Here is a 13,570-nt window from a genome sequence, read left to right as displayed (position 1 = left end):
CAATAGATTGGCTTCGGCCAACTACTTAAGTACGTTTGACCTGACAGCTGGGTATTGGCAAATCAGGTTAGCTGAGGACGCCAAGCCTAAGACCGCATTTTCTACCCCTGGTGGGCATTATCAGTTCGTGGTGATGCCCTTTGGTTTGAAAAATGCACCTGCCACCTTCCAACGGTTGGTGAATCACGTTCTCACTGGGCTGGATGACTTCTGTGCGGCGTATCTTGACGATATCGCTGTCTTTAGCTCCACCTGGGAGGATCACCTGGTCCACCTGCGGAAAGTGTTAGAGGCTCTGCAAGCAGCAGGTCTCCCTATCAAGGCTACCAAGTGCCAGATAGGGCAGACACAGGTTGTGTACTTGGGCCACCTTGTCGGTGGAGGCCAGTTTCAACCACTGGAGAGCAAGATACAGTCAATCAGGGATTGGGCTCCTCCAACCACCCAGACTCAGGTTCGAGCTTTCTTGGGCCTGACTGGTTACTACCAGAAGTTCGTCAGGAATTACGGATCGATTGTGACTCCGCTCAATGAACTGACGAGTAAGAAAATGCCAAAAAAGGTTCAGTGGACAGCGAGCTGTCAAAAAGCATTCGATGACCTAAAACAGGCCATGTGCACGGCACCTATCCTCAAGAGTCCAGACTACTCCAAACCATTCATTGTCCAAACAGATGCTTCTGAGTTGGGTGTGGGAGCTGTTCTATCTCAACTGAATTTTGATGGTAATGACCAGCCCATTGCTTTTATAAGCAGACGGCTGACCCCCAGAGAGAAAAATTGGTCAGCTATAGAGAGGGAGGCCTTCGCTGTGGTGTGGGCCCTGAAGAAACTGAGGCCATACTTGTTTGGCACTCATTTCAAGATTCAGACCGAGCATAAGCCCCTCCTATGGCTAAATTAGATGAAGGGTGAAAACCCCAAACTGCTTAGGTGGTCCATTTCCCTACAGGGGATGGACTTCACAGTGGAGCATAGACCTGGCACTGATCATGGCAATGCAGATGGGCTCTCCAGGTATTTCCACTTAGAACAAGAAGACTCACCTGGTCAAGGTTAGCTTATTGTCCCAACGTTTGGGGGGGGGTCATGTAGGAGAGTAGGGTCTGCAATCCTATGATCACCCGGACTTTTTGCTTTTGTTTCACTGGTTTACGACTTTCTCGGGCTGTGGGCCTGCCAATCAGACCCACAGCCTAGCTGTTCTCTCGCTAAATTGCTGTGTGTACCCTAGGTGCATTACCCAATTGGAACTGGGCCACCCTGTCAGACCCTGTAACTCAGGGCATCGGTGTACCCAGGGCCTACCAGGGGCTGAAGCATGTATTATGCCACCCCTGGCTGGCCACCTAAATCTGACACAACTGGCTGCACGACAGCTGGGGCCACGTGGCGTACTCGCCCGTTGCTGTAGGTATAGTATCTCTATACCTAACCTTAAAATGGACACCCGAGTTCCTATCAGTCACTCCTATGGCAGGCCTTGACAATCCTGAAGGCAGAGTGCATGGAACCGTGTGAATTGGGCTCTGGCACGAGCCGAGCCCGGTTGCAGCTTGCGGAACCAAGACCCAATGGCTGTTCCATGATAACGCGTATCATATCGGTAACTTCGGTATCGCGTTATCAAGACATGTCGAGTAAGGTGTCATACGAATCGGGATGCTGCCCCCTCACCAATTCTGGCGACGAGGTTAGCATTCCGCCCTTCTAGAGGGACACGACATGTACGTAACTGTGAACCCCGGTTAAAGTTAACTGAAGCCTCAGCTCCACAAAATGGACGCTGCCACCACAGACACGAGTCTGACCTCCTGCTGCTGGGAGTCCTTCCAGCGAGGAGAGCTTGGACAAAGGGTTTCCTGTCAGGGGCGGTGTTCGCACCATCCCAGACAGGGTTTGTGTATTCTGGGTAGGTAGGGCTTTGCAAGAAGGTGACTGCGGAGTGGCACCCCGGTGCTCACTACGCATCAGCCGGCTAGAACCAGTTCCAGGGGCGCGCAGCCCCTGACCTGGGGAAAGTCCAGCAGGGGGAGAGGGGTGTAACTACCCCCCTTCCTGGTCTCACCCCTAGGGCAGGACCTAGTCATGTACCCACCCCTTTCTTTAGGATAAAGGCCGGAGCGGGGACCCTTCCAAATTAGATCATCTTTGAATCAAGAACTACTTTCTACGAAAGGACATTCGAGACTCTTCTCAAGATTTCTCCCTTGTGGCTAAGGAGTAGTCACCCTGCATCTGCAGGCACCATCTAAGAACTCTGCGGTTTGCTGCAAGTCCTTCCTCAGGAATCCGACGACCCAGCTCGACGAGAACCGGCTTCCCTGGCACCTCTGACCTCTACCCTCATCGTCAGCTCAGCTGAGATCTGTGGGTGCGACGAGACCTCGAGGGACCGGCCATCATCAAAACCTGCACGCTTTCTTAATCCAGCACGACCACCGAAGGAATCCTCTGGTGAGTGCTCTGGGGTCCGAGAAGCCCCGACCCTGAGCAGCTCCAGCACCGAAGTGCAGCGTCCCAGCATCTCCACGATCTGCGTGGGGCCCTTCTGCTCGCCGCTCAGCACGTTGTCCGATCACTAGCCGCTGGCTTGTGATCTCCTTGACGACATCCGACAACCAACGCTGCTGGTCTGGTTGCTCCAGACCGGCCTTTGCTCCCTTTTCTGAGAGGAGCGCCCCGGACCCTCCTGGTCCACTCAAGACGCCATTTTAGGCCCACCACGTGGCCCTGAAATCTGCCAAGGCTTGTTGCCCCAATCCTGGGCCCAGCGACGCCGACAGCATCAACCTTCGTGGGACAGCTCGCACCTCCATCCTGGTCGCCAACAACGCCTCCTGGTCCGTGAGACTGCAGAGCCTAGCGTCGCCCACTCACCTAGTCGAGGTGACAGCCATCCGGTGCCTTCCTGGTACCCTCTGACTACTGGCTAGTAGTACGAACTTGGTCCCCTCTGCTTTCAGGTATCATCGACCTCTGATCCAGGCTTGGATCTCTACGAACTATTCTTCACTGGTCCCCGGCCAGCAACTCCTTCCTTCCGGCTCCTGGCTCGTCAGCGAAGACCCCCGACGCCTGTAAGACTTGTGCAGCCGCAGCCCTTGTGGCTAGGTAACTCCGGCATTTCGGTGCCCGCATAGCCTCCTTACTTAAGGGTCCTGAGTCCCTCGCTTCCGACTTGCCTTATCGGGTCCGTCCGAGACCACTAAACTTTCCGTGCCCTCTGGCACTTGTATTGATTGTGCACTTGAAGTATTTTCCTAAGAGTTTTGTTCTGTGCTTAGTACCCTGTCCTCATAAAGAGTCCAGGGCTGTTGTGATTCTAATAAATATACTGTTTATTTTCATAACACTTGTGTGGTGTCCTTTCACTTGATGTTCAAGGGGTATGTGATGGTATAACAGCTGGCTTAACACGCCCTCTAGAGTTTAGCCCGAAGACTGCTCGTATCCACGCTACTAGGATAGCTGGTCTAAGGTTGACTTACAACCAATCACCATAAGGGTCGTTTGGAACGATACATAGTGGTCACTAGAATAGTGAACACTGCATATCGGGCCAACTTCTCACAGTTACCAATGATTGTTTTCGTTTTTGAGTGAAAAGCTGAGACTAACGATTCACTTAAAAATTCATATCTCCAGAATATTGTTCATCTTGATTTTTAAATTGATTGCTGGTTTCTTTCATGATGTTTTGGTACTTCTAAATGATTTACACTTGTTCCTTTGTGTAAGCCTAACTGCTCGAAGCCACAGCTACCCAGGGTTGAGCTAAGATTTAGCAAACAAGCCAGACTGGACCCACGTTGGTTTTGTGAATGTATTCCACAGTGAGGTCGCACAACCACAACACTGTGGAAAATTAATACGGTTTGGTGAACATTATCTGCGCCATCTTCCCTTTTTCCCCGATGCCACACTCTTTGTCGCACACACCCGCCATTTTAGCTGCCTTGATCAGAACCACCCTCTGCACACCCCTGACCCCCAGCACGGCTCTTCACCCTCACAAGCACCCCCACGCACTGATCACTCCCGCTCTCACATGCCTTGCGCGTAAGCGGCAGCCATTTTGAGCACCATGGCCCCTCTGCCCCTCGCTGATAGCCAGCGCGTCTCTCACTCTCTCTTAGCCCCGCAGGTATCCCCCGCATGCTGACAACCCCCTCGCTCTCATATGCCTCGGGTCATAAACCCCTCTTCAGCGCAGCTCTGCCTCGGAATCCCATCCTGTTCCCAGCGCGACACCTCCCTCCATCCCTTTCATGGTCCCGGGTCCTTTGATACAAACCCCCTTTTCCTGTGTGCCAGTTTGTCTTCCTTGTTCCCAGGCCACCACCTGGCCCTGCAGATACTGTTTATTACCCCGTACAGTAGGGAGCTTCCCCTCCCCATTAAAGGACCCTCGACTTGATCAAAGCCCCCTCCCTATGAGATCCGATCAAACCTCACACATTCCGTGAATCGGCGGAATGCCCAGCCGTGCGATAATCACCACCTGTTGTGACCAGGGCAGGGACTTCAACTGTAAATGTGTGGGAACGGGCTTGAAGCGGGGATTCCTAGGATACCTTTCCGTACATCAAAGTACTGACAAGTATATGTTTCATGTAATAAAGCAATAAAACTGTGTATAAGAGGCCAGGCCTCAGAGATGCGGTTAGAGCACCTCGTGACGATACTTGCTGTCCGAATTGATGTGTTCTCCTCCGGAGAGAATAAACCCTCGTTTCCTGCCTTTCAGTCTCCAGCGCCTGCTTCTTCATTGATTAATATTTTGTGGGTAATAGAGGCGACACCGCCGGGCAACACAAAAGGGTCTTTGGTCACTGGTTGTCTAGCCGCCCTTTTACAAATTGGCGCCCAACGTGGGGCCCATCAGCGACTCGTGGATCCAGTGGGAGAGGTCCTGACGACAGAGTGAACGACTGCAACGATCGGGAGGTACCCTGTCCGATAGACCCTCGTCTGACAGCCGATCATCCGAACTTCACTGGTTCCGAACAGACCTCTCTCGAGTGATCTACGGTCCTGACTGGGAACCATCAGGAGTGCCGCGAGGGAAACGAAGAAAAGAGGATGATCGGGCGCTGGATTCGGAAGACAAGAAACTGTCCATACGGTCCGGGTAAGGTCGTGTAGGCACGACGAATTGCGAAATAATTGTTTGATTGATTGAAAAGAAAATACTAGTATTACCCTTTGTTGATTCATTTGGAGTTTCGCTGTCGGCAAACGGAGAAACAACCGGCTCTCTCTTTGCAAGCAGTGAAGGATAGGTAACGCACCCGTCGTACCTATCTTTCTCCCCCACTAATTAATTGCCCCCCCCCCATTGATTAACTGTTACGGATTATTTTCTGGAGATTCTCTGTCTGCAAACAGGAAAGAATAGGTTCCATCTTTGCAGATAGTGAAAGGGTAGGTGACGCAGACCTTTTTGCGGGCCTATTTATTCTCCCCATTGACCATTTTTGATTGATATTGGTTCATGAGGTATTCACTGCCTGCAAACAACGTAGAATAGAAATATTCTGTCTAGTCTTTGCACACAGTGATAAGATAGGTAGTGCTGACTATTGTCCCCATTGTGACCCGTCATGCCTGTCTTCTCCCCACTGATTGGTAGCTGGTTCAGCCCGGACCGTTTATTAGAGGTGGACCATCTAGCTCCGCTGGAAGGCACCCCTAATAAAGAAATGTTCACAAAGTATGGATTAATTACCATAGCCTATAGTAAGCTATGGCACAAGTATACCAAAGCAAATCAAGAGAAACAGTGGCCACTGATAGGATCCTTCGATCTTGACAAAATAGAAACGTTAGAAATAGCCCTCCGTAGTAGTAAGACAACGCCTATTATTCTCGACAGTCTCGGTATGTGGCGCAAAGAAGCAATGCAACGAAAGGAAAGAGACGAAGTCAGAGTAGGTAAAGAAACGCGACAGACAACCGTCCAAGCGTCTGGTAGGCAAAAGGAAGGGGCAGCGACGACACAGTTCCAAGGATTAGACCCAAAAAGGGAACAGTGTAAAGGGACGTACCGACAGGACAACCCCGAGACACAACGACCCGAAAGTAATCCCCCGACACTACGCACAGGACGAACAGACATAGGGCAGAACCAATGTGCTTTTTGTAAATGTTTCGGGCACTGGAAAGCCCAATGCCCGACTCTACGGAACATAGGTAAGAGCGGAGGGCCGACAGAAATAACAGGCCGGCAGAAAGGGAAAAGGCGTGAGACAAAGACGAATCAGACTAGCACGGACAGGACGGATAGAAACACCACGTTTGATTACGCCCGATGGCACAGATTTCGCCAGGCCGATTTTAGCGACATGTTTGAGTTCTCATAGATCGGACAACACTAAGACGGGAAATCCAGTCAAACTCTGAGCTACCCAGTAACGAACCCCGTACTACCGCTACTGTTCCCGAACACGAAAAGCTACCCTTTTGGATAACATACAGGAACAACGCACAGAGTAGTTTCGGACAGATTAGTATACATTCCATTAATGAACTCAAACTTCGAGTGCAATGGGACTGATTACTGTCTGTTTGCCCCCACTCTGTGAACAAAGCAATTACAGGCCTGCATAGACAACCCCCCATGCAGGAAATCTGTGCTTGTGGATACCCCGCCCCCACTACCCAGGCATAAATACCTACCCCCACTGTAATGAGGTTCTCGTAGTAAAAGGATTCAAGGAAGCCAAGTCTCTGTTATATAATTTAAGATTTAATTACAGTAAAGATAACACACAACCAACGATAAATAGAAAACTAGTAAAACATTCTGTAAAGTAAAACCGTACTAATAGGAACAATACAAAACATATTACGCCAACTCCGGAAGTTCCCAAAATGTAGCAGGTCACCGGTCCCGCCCATCCGGAAGGTGAAACACACAGCACGTGTGGGGCGGGGCCTGCCGACAGCCATAGACCGAAGAGGTCGCTGGTGAGATGTCCAGGAGGCCCCATGGGCCCGGCATGAAATGGTCTTCCCATCCTCTCCTTCCTGGGGCGGCGTCCCCCGGGCCACGAGTAGGGAGGGGGCGGATGCAGATGACCCCCTCCCTCGTATCTCCTGGTCCGGCCATCGCAAATACCTCCGCTGAACTGGTGCAGGGTGGGCTGGGAGGGAGAGGCGGCGCGAACGAGCCCCTCCCACCTCCACAGGTAGGAGGTTTCCCAGCCCCGGTCCGGCGCCGAAATCCTCCAGCCGGGCGACGGATATACCTGCGCAGCACAGAACATACAATGTCCGACGGACCTATTTCCGCAGCACAGAACATACAATGTCCGACGGACCTATTTCCGCAGCACAGAACATACAATGTCCGACGGGCATACTTGCGCAGCACCGGACATACAATGGTCCTCCAGAGTACTCGCAGAGTCAGGGGTGTAGGGTGGTCATCATGTACACCCCTGATTCGAAGGAACGGCGTGGGGTGCACTGGGAGAAGGAGGCGGCGCGAACGAGCCTCCCTCACCTCCCCAGGTAGAGGCGCCACAGCTGCACCCTAGCGCCCCGAGCCAAATGTCCTGCTCCAACGGCACGGTGTTCCATTTTTTCGCCCCAAGAAGTCTCTTCCACTCTTGAAGACACGACGAAGGGCGGCTGCTGCAGGGTCTCAAAATGGCGTCTGGGCCCCATGGAAGGCGGGTCTAGGCCGCTGGAGTAACTTTGTCCGGTATTGTAACTCGGGCACTTGCCCGCCTGGGCACGAGCCCCCACCTCCGACAACATCCCCACAGCTTTGAAGATTCTACCAAAGTCCCAGGAGCCCTCGGCATCCACAGGCTTCCGGTGGGGAACAACTGCCTTGATCACTAGCGAAACGACCACGACATAGCCACAAGATGGTGGTGCTCTCGTGTCAGCACCAGCTTCAGTCTGAACCATCCAGAAACATTGTGGGCTAACGAATTCGAGTAAGTTCCGGCTGAACCTCAATGTGACCTGGTAGGGAAGATTCTACCTCCCTCCCCTTTTGATTGACGGTCCACATTACCAGCCCCTCTGTTAGCACAGGTTTTTGAACTACCGAAAGGGACTCTGGTACAACCGCCGGTCATTGGAAACATTTTGCCCCTGATGTTACTCCCAGACTAACCCGGCCTCGCCCAAAATGGCGCCGGTGTCAATAGGAACTTACGAACACCTCGTGGTGTTTTTTTTTTTTTTTAGCTGATAAGACTTGATGTTCTGAGATATGTATGTGATCCCTTGTACACTCGACGAAAAAGGGAGGAGGGTTCACTTGGCGAACATTTAAAAGGATCCCGTTAAAATGTTGATTTCAATGTACAATTTATTGTGATATTTATTGTAACCGATACATAACGTCGCTCATGACGCACACCCACGGTATACATCTAGGAAATGTGATTGCAATTAGTCCGACTGTGTTTCCAATTATGAAGTGAATGCCCCTGATCCCTCAATTATTAATAGACGTTTTTTAGTTTCTTGCAAATAACTAAGTACGCCCTTTTTTAAAATGTTTTTTATACTGCAAAATAGCCCCCCCCTACTGAATGTGCTTCAGCCATCGCCATGTCCGGAAAAATACGATTGCACTCTCATATTTACTTACTGAACGATTATGCAAATAAAGGTTTTCCAAACTATGAACAGGTATCGCATACTTTTGTAAATGTGGGAATTAGCGGGAGGGTTTTTCTGTGTGCAACCGTTTTGCTCTCTTTTTAAGGTTATTAGAAAATGGCTGTTCGGCCCCGGATTGATGATCGAATCTAAGGTATGATACGCTGCCTCCAAATATGCGACTAAGCTCAGGAACTAACGCATGAAGAAGGACCTCGACTTCTGAGAATGGGTAAAGTGAAGTGGTGTGAATGATAGAATGTTATAAAGGTATGGTACTCGAAGGTACTAAGGAACAGGGTTGGCCGAAGAACTGATATGCCTTAAAACATCACAGCGTTGGGAATGATTTAAGGATCCCGATAGCTAGATACCTCTACAAACCGGATACCTTGCGCTAGACGCCCCTGATTTCTTTTTAGCGTTTCCTTACACACGATCTATAATGCCACACTCGGACCACCCCCTCCCCCATGAACAACCTATCGCTCGCCATCCTTACCACAATGCCCGCCCCCCCCCTTGGCTTCAGAAACCAAGACCCCAGGGATTATATCCCGAGGGGTTAAGACGAGTATGTGGTAAGTAAAGAACTTTCGTGCCCGTACCTTTGATATGCTCGAATGTTGTTCCCCCTCCCTTTCTTCCTTTTCCTCCCTCTACAGGTTACATTGGAATCACGACTAGGGTATAGTAAAGATCTGGAGCCACGCCATGTCCGATACATGAAGCGGACCTACGCTGCAAGATGGCACCTAAAGACACCCAACTCAATGCATGTCCATATGTACCCGGCCTAATGCTCTTCTGTCCCAAACTGCATGCTTTCTACATTCTAACACAGACCCGAAATGTCTCATGTTGGGTAATGCACTGAATAGCCTAAATAGTACACGGCCACTCTCCGTATCACACGTGTACTGTTTAGCCTATTGCTGCTCTCTCTCTCTCTCTCTCTCTCTCTCTCTCTCTCTCTCTCTCTCTTCCACGTTCTCACTCTTCCTAGCGACTGGCACCTAATTGGCGAACCACCACCCCTGGTGCACCACCTGATTGGCTCCAAATACCACAAGTATTTGCACAAATTTGTCTTAAATAAAACTACATCGATACCACGTTACTACCTCTCCTTTTCTGCTAAATACTGATGAAACCTAGATTGGCCGATAAGAAAGGGACCGGTAAGACGACTAAGGTTCCCTAATCTGACCCGTAATAAGGGAACTACTTGTCAGTGGCTTCTATGATAAAAATACCTCAGGTAACGCGACCTTCCCCGTCCCGAAATTATATCAATGCCCAAACAGTAAAAGTGATCGAGACATCCCCGATTTCCCAGAATGCCCCCAGTTTTGTATCAACTGCCCCGGACGAGAGTTTTGAAAACGTCCCTTGCCCCAGTTCGCTATGTTCCTAGTTGTTTTCCATAAGACCTCGCTCACCCCAAGGATGAGTTGAATAGTTATCGCAAGCCCCCGAGTTTTTAAATGAAGTAGCCAGGTTATAAGAAACTATGTAGAATTTAGAATGATGTTTGCGAAGTTAGAATTTAGTCACAAAAAAAAAATGATGAAAGAATTTGTTGCAAGTAAACCCTGTCGAAAGTAAAATGTTTAGCCGAAAGATAGGATGCATTGATATAATGGAAAATCGTTTAGCCTATGTTCATTCCTCAGAAAGATACCTATCAGACCATGGTGAATAGCACATTGCACTTTTTCCGTAAAATACAAAGCCCTGAAGAACGGCATAGCTTCATAAGACTCGTACTAGGAAAGTGGGTCTCTGCCAGAAGAACTGATGCGACTATAATAAAATGCAATGAATAGGTATCAGACCTCGTACCACGACAATGAATGTAATACCAACAAAAAGCCAAAGAAATAGACACGAAGGAAAGCTGTAGGGAACCCAGCAAACCTATCATCAATTATTTATACGTTGGCCGCAAACCTCAATGCAACGGATGCTTACCCAGTTGCTTGGTGTTGGGAGAGAAATAGATTTATGTGATTACCTTCCTCTGAAAAATCTCTAAAGACTGTCTTTTCAACTCATTTTAAGGGAACTACTGTCGGAGGAGAAAGAGACCGGATGTGGGAGCACGCGGCCTGACTGCAGATCGTGGAACATCAGCGACAGTGGCCAAGGCGAGACCGCAACAGTAAGGAGTCGCAGGACGAGGCACTGTTTCCGAAAAAACGAAAGGAAAGGGCTGACCTGAGGCCCCTGCTTTATGATCGACATGTGCCGAAAAGTCCCCGCACTCTGAACCCGGTTATGGACCCGCCTGTCTAAAATTTTCCGTCCCCCTGGTCTGTTCCCGATCTGGCCCTGCTCCATCCCCTCTTCCTCCGACCTACCATAAAGACTATTCACACCCCCCTCCTTCCACTTGAACTTTCAAAATCCTACTGTGCCATCCAGAGAAGGGTATTTCCTGCGTCAAAAGGGAGGGAGCTCCGACTAAGTAGACCACGAACTATGTTAAATCTCAGAACGGTGACCTAAACACCACCAAGGGTCGCCCCAAAGAGAAGCTAAACGAAGTCTGTGGTTCTGCCCGCTACCGAGCACCTTGAAGATGATGGAAGCAACAGGAAATACCCACTACAGAGACCCAAGGACAGACAGACTCCACAACTCAAAGATAATTGCACTCTTCATCACAATCCTTTTCTGTCTCCTCCTAATGACCATGCTCTGGATTATGGAAGAAAATGCACCTGCTCCAAAACCGTAACGCATTTCTCCCACGAGGTCTGGCGAAACAAAACAAAGACACACTCCTGCCCGCAGACCTCCAACGGCTCAACCCACATGGACATTCCTACTAAAGAACGAATTGTAATACAGGTGCTCAACAGTGCCAACAGAAGACGACAAAGAATGCTGAGAACTCACTAATAATGGTCCACGACCATAAGACACTGGAAACCCTGATTATTGTTTTTACTGTGTCTCATTTTCTCCCAGCCACCATTGAATTGACTATGCTCCAACTGAGTACGAAAAGAACTTACTTACGTGATAACATATCAGTTCCTATTCCGAATGACTATAAGCATCTATGATCTGTACCCAACGCTCTCACTGCATAATTTTTGCCTGATATCGCATTTCTATGACTTTCCTGCAACGAGCTTAACGATGAGCCCGCCCACTAAGATGAAAAGATTTTTAAAAAATGTGATGTTTATGTACAGTTCCTTCACCTGGGTCATCACTTCCTTACTTATGACCACCGCAGTAGACATAGATAGGAAATAGGCCAGCAAGATGTCATAGAAATGTTAAAGGGAGGACTGTGGAAAATTAATACGGTTTGGTGAACATTATCTGCGCCATCTTCCCTTTTTCCCCGATGCCACACTCTTTGTCGCACACACCCGCCATTTTAGCTGCCTTGATCAGAACCACCCTCTGCACACCCCTGACCCCCAGCACGGCTCTTCACCCTCACAAGCACCCCCACGCACTGATCACTCCCGCTCTCACACGCCTTGCGCGTAAGCGGCAGCCATTTTGAGCACCATGGCCCCTCTGCCCCTCGCTGATAGCCAGCGCGTCTCTCACTCTCTCTTAGCCCCGCAGGCATCCCCCGCATGCTGACAACCCCCTCGCTCTCATATGCCTCGGGTCATAAACCCCTCTTCAGCGCAGCTCTGCCTCGGAATCCCATCCTGTTCCCAGCGCGACACCTCCCTCCATCCCTTTCATGGTCCCGGGTCCTTTGATACAAACCCCCTTTTCCTGTGTGCCCGTTTGTCTTCCTTGTTCCCAGGCCACCACCTGGCCCTGCAGATACTGTTTATTACCCCGTACAGTAGGGAGCTTCCCCTCCCCATTAAAGGACCCTCGACTTGATCAAAGCCCCCTCCCTATGAGATCCGATCAAACCTCACACATTCTGTGAATCGGCGGAATGCCCAGCCGTGCGATAATCACCACCTGTTGTGACCAGGGCAGGGACTTCAACTGTAAATGTGTGGGAACGGGCTTGAAGCGGGGATTCCTAGGATACCTTTCCGTACATCAAAGTACTGACAAGTATATGTTTCATGTAATAAAGCAATAAAACTGTGTATAAGAGGCCAGGCCTCAGAGATGCGGTTAGAGCACCTCGTGACGATACTTGCTGTCCGAATTGATGTGTTCTCCTCCGGAGAGAATAAACCCTCGTTTCCTGCCTTTCAGTCTCCAGCGCCTGCTTCTTCATTGATTAATATTTTGTGGGTAATAGAGGCGACACCGCCATGCAACACAAAAGGGTCTTTGGTCACTGGTTGTCTAGCCGCCCTTTTACAACGCTCAATACACCACAATTCTACACAACTTCCCAAACAGATGTATTATGTTAATAGGTTTTTATAAAGCACTCGCATACCACCAAAGGGGTCTCATGATGCTGCGTAAGATAAATAGAGCGATCTGCGACTCCAGGCCACTACTTACAAAGCCGCCTTTCGATGGACCTACAAAACCTCTTGCGGTTTTTGTCTAATCGAACTGACTAGGGTTAGTTCTAGAGGGAGGAAGCCTGAATTCTGAATGCCTGTTCCCTAAGTCTGAGTTGACTGAAGGAGGCTCAATGAGTAAACAGAAAGTGATTTCAGATGACACTTAGGAATGTCTTGGTAAAAATAATCCATGGAAATGTTGGGATTCTGTGTAAAAATATTCCGGGAACAATGAACAGCGATTTCAAAGTAAGCACAGGCTGTGAGCATATCAAGTGGAGCCCGAAAGAAACATGGTTGTATTTTCTGAGCTTTAATAAAAAGGTTTCCGGACAAATTTTGGACACGTTGAGGCTCTGCAAGTGCCTATCCTGCGAGGCTCAGTTAACCCACCGACCTGTTCTGATTCAGCAATGAATGCTTGAAGAGGAGGAGAGTTAAGGTTTTCCGAGGCCAGATTAAATGCAGACTAAATCTGGGCC

The sequence above is a fragment of the Lissotriton vulgaris genome, chromosome 3_1 (assembly GCF_964263255.1).
Source record: "Lissotriton vulgaris chromosome 3_1, aLisVul1.2, whole genome shotgun sequence".
NCBI lineage: Eukaryota > Metazoa > Chordata > Amphibia > Caudata > Salamandridae > Lissotriton > Lissotriton vulgaris.
The sequence above is the reverse complement of the archived record's forward strand: the minus strand, read 5'-3'. Positions refer to the sequence as shown.